Below are 12,603 nucleotides of genomic sequence, written 5' to 3' on the forward strand. Positions count from 1 at the left end.
TTTGTAACCCTAATTCTAACCCTAACCCTAATCCCAAATCTAACTCTAATTTAAAACCTAACCCTAACCCTAACTCTAACTCTAACTGTAACTATAACTCTAACCTTGACCCTAACTCTAGTTGTAATTGTAAACTTAACGCTAACAAGAACCCTAACTCTAATTCAAACCCTATCCCTCACCCTAATTTTCATCCTAATGCTAACCCCAATTCTAACTCTAACCCTAACCCTAACCTTAACACTAACCCTAACCTTAATTCTAACCTCAACCTTGACCTTAACTCTAACTCTAACTCTAACCCTAACCTTAACCCTAAACTTAACCATAAACATTAATTTGTCCCTAACTCTAACCCTAAATCTAACTCTACCATAATTGGACTCTAACGATAAACCTAACCCAAAATTTAATCCTGACTCAAAACTTAACCCTAACCATAACTCTAGAACCTTAACCATTACTCAATCCCTAACCTTAACCCTAACCATAACCATAAGTCTAACCCTAACCTTAAAAATGAGAATAACTCTAAACCTAAACTTAACCATAAACATAACTCTATCCCTAATTCTAACCCTAAATCTAACTCTACAATAATTAAACTCTAAACCTAATTTTAATCCTAACTAAAATTCTAATCCTAATCCTAAATCTAACCTTAACCTTGACTCAAACCCTAACCCTATCCCTACAATAACCCTAACTTGAGCCCTATTAACCCTAACCATAACCATAACCATAACTTTAACCCTATCCTTAACCATGAGCATAACTCTAACCCTTAACTCTAACCCTAAATCTAACTCTACCATAATTGGACTCTAACCCTAACCCTAACCCTAACTTTAATCCTAATTCAAACCCTAACCTTGACTCTAACCTTAACCCTGACTGAAACCCTAACCCTAGCCTTACTATAACACTAACCCTAACCATAACCATAACTCTAACCCTAACCTTAACCATGACAATAATTCTAACCCTAACCTTAACCATAAACATAACTCTAATCCGAACCTTAACCATAACTCTAACATTAACCATAACCATAACTCTAACCCTAACCTTAGCTGTAGTGCCTGCCCCTAAGTTAAATTTTTACTATCATTACCAAATTCTTTTATGCCAGTTTTATGTTTGATTATTAGTACTATTGTGTTCGAGATTATCATATATTGTTTTACTTTTAGTTTATTATATGATGAGATTACTTCGTACTCTATATTTCATGTCTGTATGATGATTATTCAATGTTTTCAATTATTGATGATGATTAGTTAGGTGGATTATTATGTGTCTTCTTATGGATACTTACCCCATATTGCATGTGTATGGTGTGCGTATTTGTTTTCTTTATGTATGGCTTTTCTGATGTAGTCACCTAATAGTTAGGATCTACATGATGTACCACTTCTTGCCATTGCTTGTTTAGCTTAGAATATTGTGTCTATACATGTGTAGATTTTATGCAAGTTGCAAGTATTGGGTATCGACTTCCTTGAATTGCCAGGATGAGCATGCCCTATCACATTATCTCAATGGTAAGATAGGGGAGATAAATTCTTAAGTCCAAATAACAACCCTTTAAGCCATTTGTCCTAATTAAAAATTAGGACACGTATTTGAGTCAAGTACCCTCTGAATGTGTCGAATGATGTTAATTTGTGATTATAACCCTTTTGTTTGATTTGGTATGTGTTTTACTATGATGGGGTTTCATATTTTACTTTATGAGTTTTGGTGAATTTTTTGATAATTAAGTCAAATTAAAAGATTTAATTAATGAGTAAATTCAATGAAAAATTATTATGATATTTTAATATTTAATTATATTTAATTAGTTGAGAAATTAATTAAATAAAAGGAATTAAAACTAGAGATAAAAGTTGTAAGTATAAATTTAGAATGTGATAATATTTATTTAATTTAATAATAATATATTTAGAGTACATTTTTCAATAAATGCTAAATATTATTGTTATTTAAGTTAATAAATATTTATCAATTAAGTTTCTAAAATTAATTAAAAGAGAAAAAAATATTAAATTTATAAAAAGATTTTAGATCGCATGATGTGTTTATGAGTTTAAAATAGAAGAAATTAATTAAAAAGATAAAAACATGTGGACATAATAAAGATATTTTAATTTCATAAAGTCTGCATGAGATTAATGTAATAAATTAATGAAAAATAGAAGTCGAGTGAAAATTAAATAACGTAATTTAATAATTCATTTCACGTGCATGAAAAGATTAAAGATAGATTAATAAAAGTTAATTTGGAGCTTGAGTCTTGTAAGCACGGAGTTCTCATAGGTGAATGCACAATTAGTTCTCTAATTTAAGGAGAGAGAACCCTTTATCACAATCAGAAGGTTCATTTTTGAGAGACACAAGTTTTGGGAGACGAATTTTAGGGATGAATTTTGGAAGTGAATTTTAGAAGGAGAATTCTAGAAAAGATTTTCAAAGAAAAGTTCTTGAAGAGGAGCAAATTCTCTCATAGTTTTTTTGGGAATTGTGTATTAGCATCATGCTCAGGTAGGATATTGTGTTTTGATCATTGATTAATTATGCAATTGTCCTTTCTTGTCTTCTTCATGTCTATGGATTGTAAATCTGAATCCTAAGTGATGAAAGCATAAATGTTTCATTATAGTGAATTATTAAATGCTTGTCATTAACTTTTATATATGTGGGGAACAGAACGTAATCACAAACCCTCATTTTCTAGATTAAAGAACATAGGATTTAATCGAGAAGGGGTTGAATTTAAATATGAAATTCTAAATTAGAAAATTTGGATGGTTCATAATATTTTCTCCATCTGAGTAAAGATGAAAAAAATTTCATATATATATATATATATAATTGTTTAAATATTTATAGATTTTTATAAAATGCATAAATTATATTTTAAAAGAAAATGTCATTAATAACAAAGTTTGTTATTAAGAAAAAAAATTTAAAATATGGATTAGGGAGGGGTAGCTAAACCACCCCCTTCCCCTTATATTTATCAGTTGCAGGCGACTACCATACACAGTCGTACCTACTAATGTAGTATGACTGCAATAGCAGCCATGCCGTGTTTTTATAAATGTAGGTAGCAAATATAGATAAAGTCGATTTTGCCAATATGAATTTGCATTTAAATTTTAATAAATTTTAATTTAATTAAATTTATGTTAGTATTTATTAATAATTAAATGATTAAATTATATAATTTATATTTTATAATTTAATACAATAATAATGAACGTAATATATATTTAAATAAATTATTTATTTATTTATTTGAATATGATTTAAATAAAATTTATTAATAATATTTTAGTTATTATTGAGGATTTAATTGTTGATTTTAATAAAATTGTAATTATTTTATTTAAAATCACTAAGGGTTATTTTTATAACTTAATAAAATAAATGGTTATCCTCAAATTAATCTATTAGGAAATTTGACTTTTAACATGAGAGTAGCTTTATATTTATGGGTTGAATAAATGATCAAGTTAAATTATAAAGGTAATACTAAGAATCCTATGCACTTGAAACATACATTGAAATGCAAATTGAAACTTTAACTTTAACCCTATTATGTATTTCAAATCAAAACCAAACTATGAAACTCTATTGTTCTATTGTACTGTCTATGCTTTGGGAGTTTTGGGGTTGTTTAGATGTTGACTAGTTTAGGTTGCTACTAGCGGCTCAGGGGTTATGCGATTGTGATGTTATGATGAATTGTCCTCAATCTTTCTAAACCCAACAATGGTGATGTGTTGATATGCTCTATGATGTGTATGGATTGTTGTTTTTTATTGTTTTCAATTTTCTTGTGTGAAGCTAAGGTGTATGTTTATGAGATACCTGACTTAACCATTTTTGAGTCATCAATTAGTTATATTTGATTTTCTTTCCAGACACTTTGAGAGGACTAAGGAGTTTTGAGTGATTTGTTCTTGATGATGTCATGTTGTGACATGTTTTCACTTGACCATTTTGGAGTCTTCAATCAGTATTGTGATTTATTTTGGGATATTTTTCTAGTTGCTTGATAAGAATCGATGGATATTGTGATTTATCATGGATGCCTTCAGTTGTTGATAGAGACTTGTCATGATCATTATGATTATTATTTGATGCTTTTCAGTTGCTCATGGAGAACTAATGTGATTATTGTGGCTTATCTTTTGATGCTTCCCAATCGCTTGTATAGGGCTAAGATGATTTTGTGATTTGTTATTTCATGAGTCTAGGGTAGGTTATCTATGTGTAGTGTCAGGAAGTGGCTTGCAATCGGGGACAGGGGCCCTAAGAGGCTCTAGGGATAACTCATTGTAAGTTGTATTTTAATAAGTGATAACATTACACTAAATACTAATTTAAATGAACCTTATAAGATTAATTGTATGTTCTCACCCATGCCTCAAGTGCTAGTATAGACTAGGATGGGAGCTTAGAGAATGCTTGGTTACGACCTTGCATTCCATAGTATGCCTCGTCAGTATGAGATGATACTAGTGGCTGCAAGGATCACTAGGGACACAAGATTCCTAAGGTATTGCTAGAGTAACTTCCAATGTGATTCATGCAATGATACTTTCCTGCTTGCATAGTAGGTTTCCTACGTGTCTTTTTGTGCTTTTGGGTCTAGATGTAGATATATGTGTTAGAACCCTTGAGTTAGTATACTTTTAGGATTTTTTGGACTTAGAGAGTGTTTGTGCTATGTTATTTGATACCCTGTTTGGAATTTGAGACTATCTCCTCAGCACTGTGGGAGTGGGCCATTTAGATTCCACATGGTCAAGTGGTAGTGTTTTCTCACTCTTACCATTCAGATCTGTCCATAGTCACCATGTCTAGAGTTTCTTGGTATACTTGTTTATCATGTTTTGATGATGTTGTTTACTTATACTTTATTGTAGCATGTTAGATTTTTTTATGCATATGTTGTAGCATGTTTTAGGAGTGATGTCCATATTATGATAGTACCAATGATCTCTTTGGTGGCTTGGGATGTTATGTGTGGGGGGTGGCTAGGGCCCACGATGGTCTAATGATGCTATTGACAGGTGGGAGGAACTGCACACTTAGTTAGATGTGTTTTATGATGTTATATCTTAATGATGGATAGATGTATCATGTATGCTATTAGTTTCATTTACTTTATTTTACTTTGTATCATGGATTTGAGGATGATGGTGTGTGTCTATATATATATATATATATATATATATATATATATATATATATATATATATATATATATATATATATATATTCTTTTAGCCTTTCATACCTTGTGACATGTACAATGGATGATTGTGCATTCTAGATTTCATTTGCCAAAGGCATTCTGAAAAAATATATATTATGGACATTGGACTTTTCGTTATTCTTTCATGTGGATATGGTAGTTGTTAGACTTAGAATTAATTAAATTTATATTTGAGTCAACATCTTGGGATCCTTAAGGAATGTAACCTCTAATGTATGTTTATAGTTAATTGTATGTTATTACTTCCACTACTATGTAATTGATGTGAATGATTTATCTTTCTTGTTTAAAAAAAAAGATGCTACCAAACTCAGTACAAGTTTAGGTTATTTCTTTTGCATCCCTTGGTGGGGCATTACATCTAGTATTAGAGCCCAAGTTTCTACATTGGGAGGTCTAGTTATATTGGAGTGCCATTAGTGTTGATCTAGTTGAACTAAAACATAACTTAAACTGTTAGTTGTATATTTTTCATGCTTCAACACTTAGACTTCAAAACTGAAATTACACATAAGCCAAAATTATAGGCAAACTAAAAATTGAAACTATTTTGTTTGAAAAACATGTGTCTTTTATCTATGCTTTTCAGTAGTATGTTTTATGGTTTTTATAATATCTTTTATCTTGTTGTAGGATGGTATCTAGGATGAGATCTTCCATTGGAGGCCATAACCTTGGCCATGGTAAAGGTCGTGGATGAGGTAGGGCTATGAGTGTTCATGAGTCTATCCACAAGAGCCACATTCAAGAAGAGAATAGGGAAGAGCATGTCAATGAGCATTAGGAAGAGAGCCATAGAGAGGAGCATGTAGACTTTGAGCAGGTTGATCTAAGAAAAATGATGTGAACCATCATTGATCTTCTACCTCTTGTTCATGATTAGGATAGAGCACATCAGGTAGGACATGAGCATAGACCTAGGTCTAGGAGCCATTAGAGGGATCAACATAGATCCATTGTATCTTCTCAGGTGAAGGACCCTCAGAGGTCCAAGATCAATCCCTTTAACAAACAGGGTTCTAGATATGTAGCTGAGCAGTGGCTTACTACCCTTGATAGGATTTTTGCTATGTAGGACTTTGACAGTAATGTCAAAGCAAGGTTTTCTATTACCAACTTGGCATACTTTGGGGCTACTTGGTGGAAAATTTAGGAAAAGAAGTTGGGCTTAACTATGAATAGTGTCACATGCGAGTTATTCTTGGAGAGCTTTTATGAGTGATTCCTACTAGAGGAATGGAAGCAACATAGAGTAGATGAGTTCCATAACTTGAGATAGTTTACTATGATCGTCGTAAAGTATGAGGGCAAGTTTTTTGAGCTCATGCCCTTTTTGGGATTTAGTGATAACCCAACATAGTTGGCACAACATTTCATTAGATATTTGAATGATCATTTAATTGGGGGTGTTAAGGTGTTTAAACCTAAAACCCTCAAAGATGTGATACATTGAGTCATCCTTGTAGAACAGCGTGTGAACCTAGGGCATGGGGGTTATGTAGAAGCATCATCAGCATAAGCATTGAAGGGTGGTTAGGGAGTAGGTGGCAATAGGAAACATCCTTCTACGGGTAATCAATGGTAGGAAGGAACTTATCCTCTAGCACAGAATGGTGGCGGTGGTTCCAATGCTAAGAACTACACAACGCTCAACACAACAAGCCCAACTAGTATGATCAACTTTCTCAAAGTGTTCAGTCTTATCCTAGTGGGGTAGTTTCCAATAGTCTAGTGCACCTAGAGTTCAAAAGAGCTTCGATGGAGAGTGTTTCAAATGTGGACAACATGGACACAAGTCATCTCATTGCCCTCAAAGGAAATCACTGTTCTTAGGCCAGGGATCCACAGCTTCAAAATATATAGTTTGTGACATGGGTAGAGCATAGAGAGTGTACTCAGTGGAGTCTTATCCTCCTATAGGGGGAAAGGGTCCAATGGGATGCACACAGTGAGTCCTTAGCTTTACTTTTCTTGTAGGCTTCCAAGAGTAAGCCTAAGTCTAGTGGGGGTGGATGTAGTGCCTACCCCTAAGTTAAATTTTTGCTATTAATGCCAAACTCTTTTAAGCTAGTTTTATGTTTGATGATTAGTACTATTGTTTTGGAGATTATTAGATATTGTTTTACATTCAGTTTATTCAATGATGAGATTACTTGGTACTCTATATTGCATATATGTATGATGATTATTCAATGTTTTTAGTTAGTAATGATGATTAGTTAGATTGATTATTATGTTTCTTCTTATGGATACTTACCCCATACTGCATGTGTATGGTATGTGTGTTTGTTTTCTTTATGTATGGCATTTTTGATGTGGTTATGGAAGGGAGTCATGGTCACCTACTAGTCAGGATCTGCATGATGCACTACTTCTTGCCATTGCCTATTTAGCTTAGAATATTATGTCTATACATGTGTGGATTTTATGTAGGTTGCAGGTACAGGGTATTGACTTCGTTGAATTTCCAGGATGAGTGTACGCTATCACATTATCTCAATGGTTAGAGACGGGAGATAAATTCTTAAGTCCAAATCCCAACCCCTTAAGCCATTTGTCCTAATTGAAAATTAGGACAAGTATCTAAGTCAAGTACCCTCTGAATGTGTCGAATGATGTAAATTAGTGATTATGACCCTTTTGTTTGATTTAGTATGTGTTTTACTGTGATGGGTTTTCATATTTTACTTTATGAGTTTTGGTGAATTTTCTATTAATTAAGTCAAATTAAAAGATTTAATTAATGGTTTAATTCAATGGAAAATTATAATGATATTTTAATATTTAATTAGTTGAGAAATTAATTAAGTAAAAAGAATTAAAACTGGAGATAAAAGTTATAAGTATAAATTTAGAATGTGATAATATTTATTTAATTTAACAATAATATATTTAGAGTTCGTTTTTAAAAAAATTCTCAATATTATTGTTATTTAAGTTAATAAATATTTTATCAATTAAGTTTCTCAAATAAATTAAAAGTGAAAAAAAAAATTATAAAAAGATTTTAGATCGCATGATGTGTGTATGAGTTTAAAATAGAAGAAATTAATTAAAAGGATAAAACATGTGAACTTAACAAAGATATTTCATTTTCATAAAGTGTGCATGAGATTAAAGTAATAAATTAATTAAAAAGAGAAGTTGAGTGAAAATTAAATAAAGTAATTTAATAATTCATTTCACGTGCATGAAAAGATTAAAGATAGATTAATATAAGTTAATTTGGAGTTTAAGTCTTGTAAGCATGGAGTTCTCCCAAGTGAACGCACAATTAGTTCCCCAATTTAAGGAGAGAGAACCCTTTATCACAATTAGAAGGTTCTTTTTTGAGGGACATGAATTTTCAGAGATCAATTTTGGAGACAAATTTTGGAAGCAAATTTCAGAAGGAGAATTCTAGGAAAGATTTTCAGAGAAAAGTTCTTGAAGAGGAGCAAATTCTCTTAGTTTTTTTGGGGATGGCATATTAGCATCAAGCTTAGGTAGGGTCTTGTGTTTTGATCACTGATTAATTACGCAATAGTCCTTTCCTGTCTTCTTTGTTTCTATGGATTGTAAATATGAATTCTCTGTGATGAAAGCTTAAATGTTTCAATATTACATGGGGAATAGAAACATAATCAGAAACTCTCATTTTCTAGATTAAAGAACATAGGATTTAATCGAGAAAGGGTTGAATTTAAAGATGAAATTCTAAATTAGAAAATTTGGATGGTTGATAATATATTCTCTATCTAAGTAAAGATGAGAACAATTTAAACAAAAAAATAATAATATATATGTAAGAAATTGTTTAAATATATATAGATTTTTATAAATACATAAATTATATTTTAAAAGAAAATGTTATTAATAACAAAGTTTATTCTAAGAATTTTTTAATTTTTTAAAAATATGGATTGGGGAGGGGCGGCTAAAGCACCCCCTTCCCCCTTATATTTATCAGTTGCAGGTGACTATTGTATGCAGTCATACCTGTTGATGTATTATGACTGCAATAGTAGCCATGGTACATTTTTATAAATGTAGGTAGTGAATATAAATCGCTTGTAGTATATTTTTAAAACATTATTATGTGTCCTTTTTATTATAGTTAAAGTCAATTTTGTTAATACGAATTTTCATTTAAATTTTAATAAAATTAAATTTATGTTAGTATTTATTAATAATTAAATTATTAAATTGTATTAATATTTTATAATTTAATAAAATAATAATGAATGCAATATATATTTAAATAAATTATTAATTGATTTATTTGAATATGATTTAAATAACATTTATTAATAATATTTTAGTTATTATTGAGGATTTAATTATTGATTTTAATAAAATCATAATTATTTTATTTAAAATAATTAAGGGTTATTTTTATAACTTAATAAAATAAAAGGTTGTCCTCAGAGTAATCTGTTAGAAAATTTGACTTTTAACATGAGAGTAACTTTATATTTATGGGTTGAATAAATGATCGGGTTAAATTATAAGGGTAATACTGAGAATCCTATACGCTTGAAACATACATCAAAACACAAATTGAAACTTTAGTTTTGACCCTATTGTGTATTTCATAATCAGAACCAAATTATGAAATGGTATTGTTCTACTATATTGTCTATGCTTTGGGAGTTTTGGGGTTGTTTAGATGTTGACCAGTTTAGGTTGTTACCAGACGCTCGGGGGTTATGCAATTGTGATGTTATGATGATTTGTGCTCAATCTTTATATACGCAACCATGGTGATGTGTTGATATGCTCTATCATGTGTATGGGTTATTGATTGTTATTGTTTCTAATTTTCTTGTATGAAGCTGAGGTGTATGTTTATGAGATACCTGACTTAACCATTTTTGAGTCATCAATTAGTTATATTTGATTTGCTTTCTATTCATTTTGAAAGGGTTGATGTGTTTTAAGTGATTTTTTCTTGATTATGTCATGTTGTGACATATTTTGACTTGATCATTTTGAAGTCTTCGATCAGTATAGTGATTTATTTTGGGATATTTTTCTAGTTGCTTGTTACAAACTAGTGGATATTGTGATTTATCATGGATGCCTTTAGTTTTTGATTTGGAAAATAGGTTTTACAGGGATCCTGAAACCCAAAGTTTTACAGCATTAAACAACTTAAAGCATAAAAGTTAGAAAAAACAAAAATAGACTCAAAAGGCCAAAAACAAAAAGGCCTGAAGCCAGGGAAACAAAGGCCAAGAACAAAGCCTGGTAGGTAGACTAGTGTCCCTTCTTCTCCATTTCCTGCAGGATTTCTGTAGTGTCACTTTCCTTCTGGATGACCTCTTCCTCCTGGGTCACTGGGGGGAAATGCATCTGGTCCACCTGGCTTTCCTGGATTCCAATCTCTTTCTGAGGATGCTCCCGGCTGGTTTCATGCTTTGTACTCTGCTCCATGTTCCCCACAAGATCGACATTGGTCATATAGTCCCCCAGATTAACAATGTTTTCATTCAAGGTATGGAGAGTATCCACAATCTGTTTAGTCACAACCTGGTGGATGGAATCTAGCCTTTGGACCTTCTGCTCAAGCCAGGTGATTTTGTCCTCTTGATTGTCACTGGGGTCCTTGCTTCTGTCTTTTTCCTGGCTGCCCACCTGGTCTTTACTGCCTCTGGCCTCATGATCCTTGACTTCCCCCCTATTATTGGTCTAGTTGGACCTGTCCTTCAGAGTCTCAATTTCTTGAAAAAGCCACTTAATGGAGCAAAAATTGTCAATCAGGCTATTCTTTGCATTGTTGAGGAAGTTGAAACCCATTTCACGAGCATTGTCAGAGAGAACCAGAAGAGTCAGGTCAAGGAGCTCATCATAGTGGGTGCTACTGTCGAGATCCCCCAACACCTGGATTTTAGTAGGTTCTCTAACAATGCCCATACTAACACTATCCATATTGAAATTTCACCAGGCTCTTCTCTTATTTTTCCTGATGGCTTCCCCACCCTATTCAACCATAATTTCTATGATCTCTTTTGGGGGCGAAATGGGGATCTCCAGGGGGGAGGTGGGTGCAGTGGGGCTGGGGGAAAATCAGCGTTATCACTGAGATGATCATGGGTTGGGGTTTGGTCCAATTTTCTTTTCTTGGGGTTATCCTGGGTTACCAAGGGGGTCGCCTCCTTCTTGTCATTATCTTTTTCCTTGTCATCTTCCAACTCACTTTCCTTCTTTACCACCGAATACTCTTCCTCCAACTCCATATCTGACTCCTCACTAGACTCCTTCGGATGAGGGGTAGGGGGGTTAGGGGGAGGACACCTGGGGCTCTTCTTGCTAGGGAAGCTGAGAGAGGGTTTGGCTTTTGGGGTTTTACACTTGACAAATTTCACAACGCGCACTTCCCTTGATTTTGAGCTAGCAGTTTCCTCCGAGGAGCCACCCGAAGCCCCAATGGGCTTGACTCTTGTTTGGGTTTTCAGAAACTCAAAAATGACAAGCAGAAGACCTTCATCAAGGGCAAGATTCTTGACAAGACATTTTTTGTAACTCTCTATATTCTTAGTCATAGAAGTAAAAATATAGAAAGGAAAGGAGATTTTCACTTTATGTCTAAAATGATTAAGCAAAAAAAAATGATGGGTTCTGACTCTATCAAACCTGGGCTCCAAAGTGACATACTCTATGATGATCCTCAGAACAAGCCCCCAAAACTTCTTGATGGACTCTATGTCATAGAATGTGTCAATCTTTACCAGTTTTCTTTTCTCCTTGTCATTCTTGATGAAAGCATTGACAGCATTGGCAGACATCTTCTTATCCCTAAAGAAGCTAATGCCTTCCTGGGAGAAGCCTGTCACCTCCACAATGAGACCCTCTGTGATTTGGTGGGAGACACCATCAATTATGACCTTTCCATTGTGCCAGGTTTCTACCATTATCTTGGTAACCCCCACGTTAAAACCATGGAGCCTCTCCATGAAGCTAGTTATGCCATCCTTCTAAAGTTTTTTCCAAACCTTCCCTTTTTCTTTCCAGCTCTCTGTTTCTCCCCATGGCTCTCTTCTAATCCTTTCTCTCACCATTGCGATTTTCTGCCACTCTAACCCTAAACCCTGAATAGAATTGCAGAGCTCAAAGATGGACAAATCGCTAAGGACGAGAGCTTTAATGTGCATGTTTTTGGGTTTAACTTTGGCTTTCTTCTGCTCTTGTAATCTGTACACGTTATTATGAAACGGTGGGGGTTCCGCATAACTTCAATTGATTCCCTTTTTAAAACATGATTTAGCATGTGTCATCATCATAAAAAGATTTTGAGTTGGTACTTTGAATTTGCTCCTTTCGGATGAGCTCAT

Source organism: Cupressus sempervirens, chromosome 7 (genome assembly GCF_028749045.1).
Source record: "Cupressus sempervirens isolate cs-2001-9-10 chromosome 7, ASM2874904v1, whole genome shotgun sequence".
NCBI classification, from domain to species: Eukaryota; Viridiplantae; Streptophyta; class Pinopsida; order Cupressales; family Cupressaceae; genus Cupressus; species Cupressus sempervirens.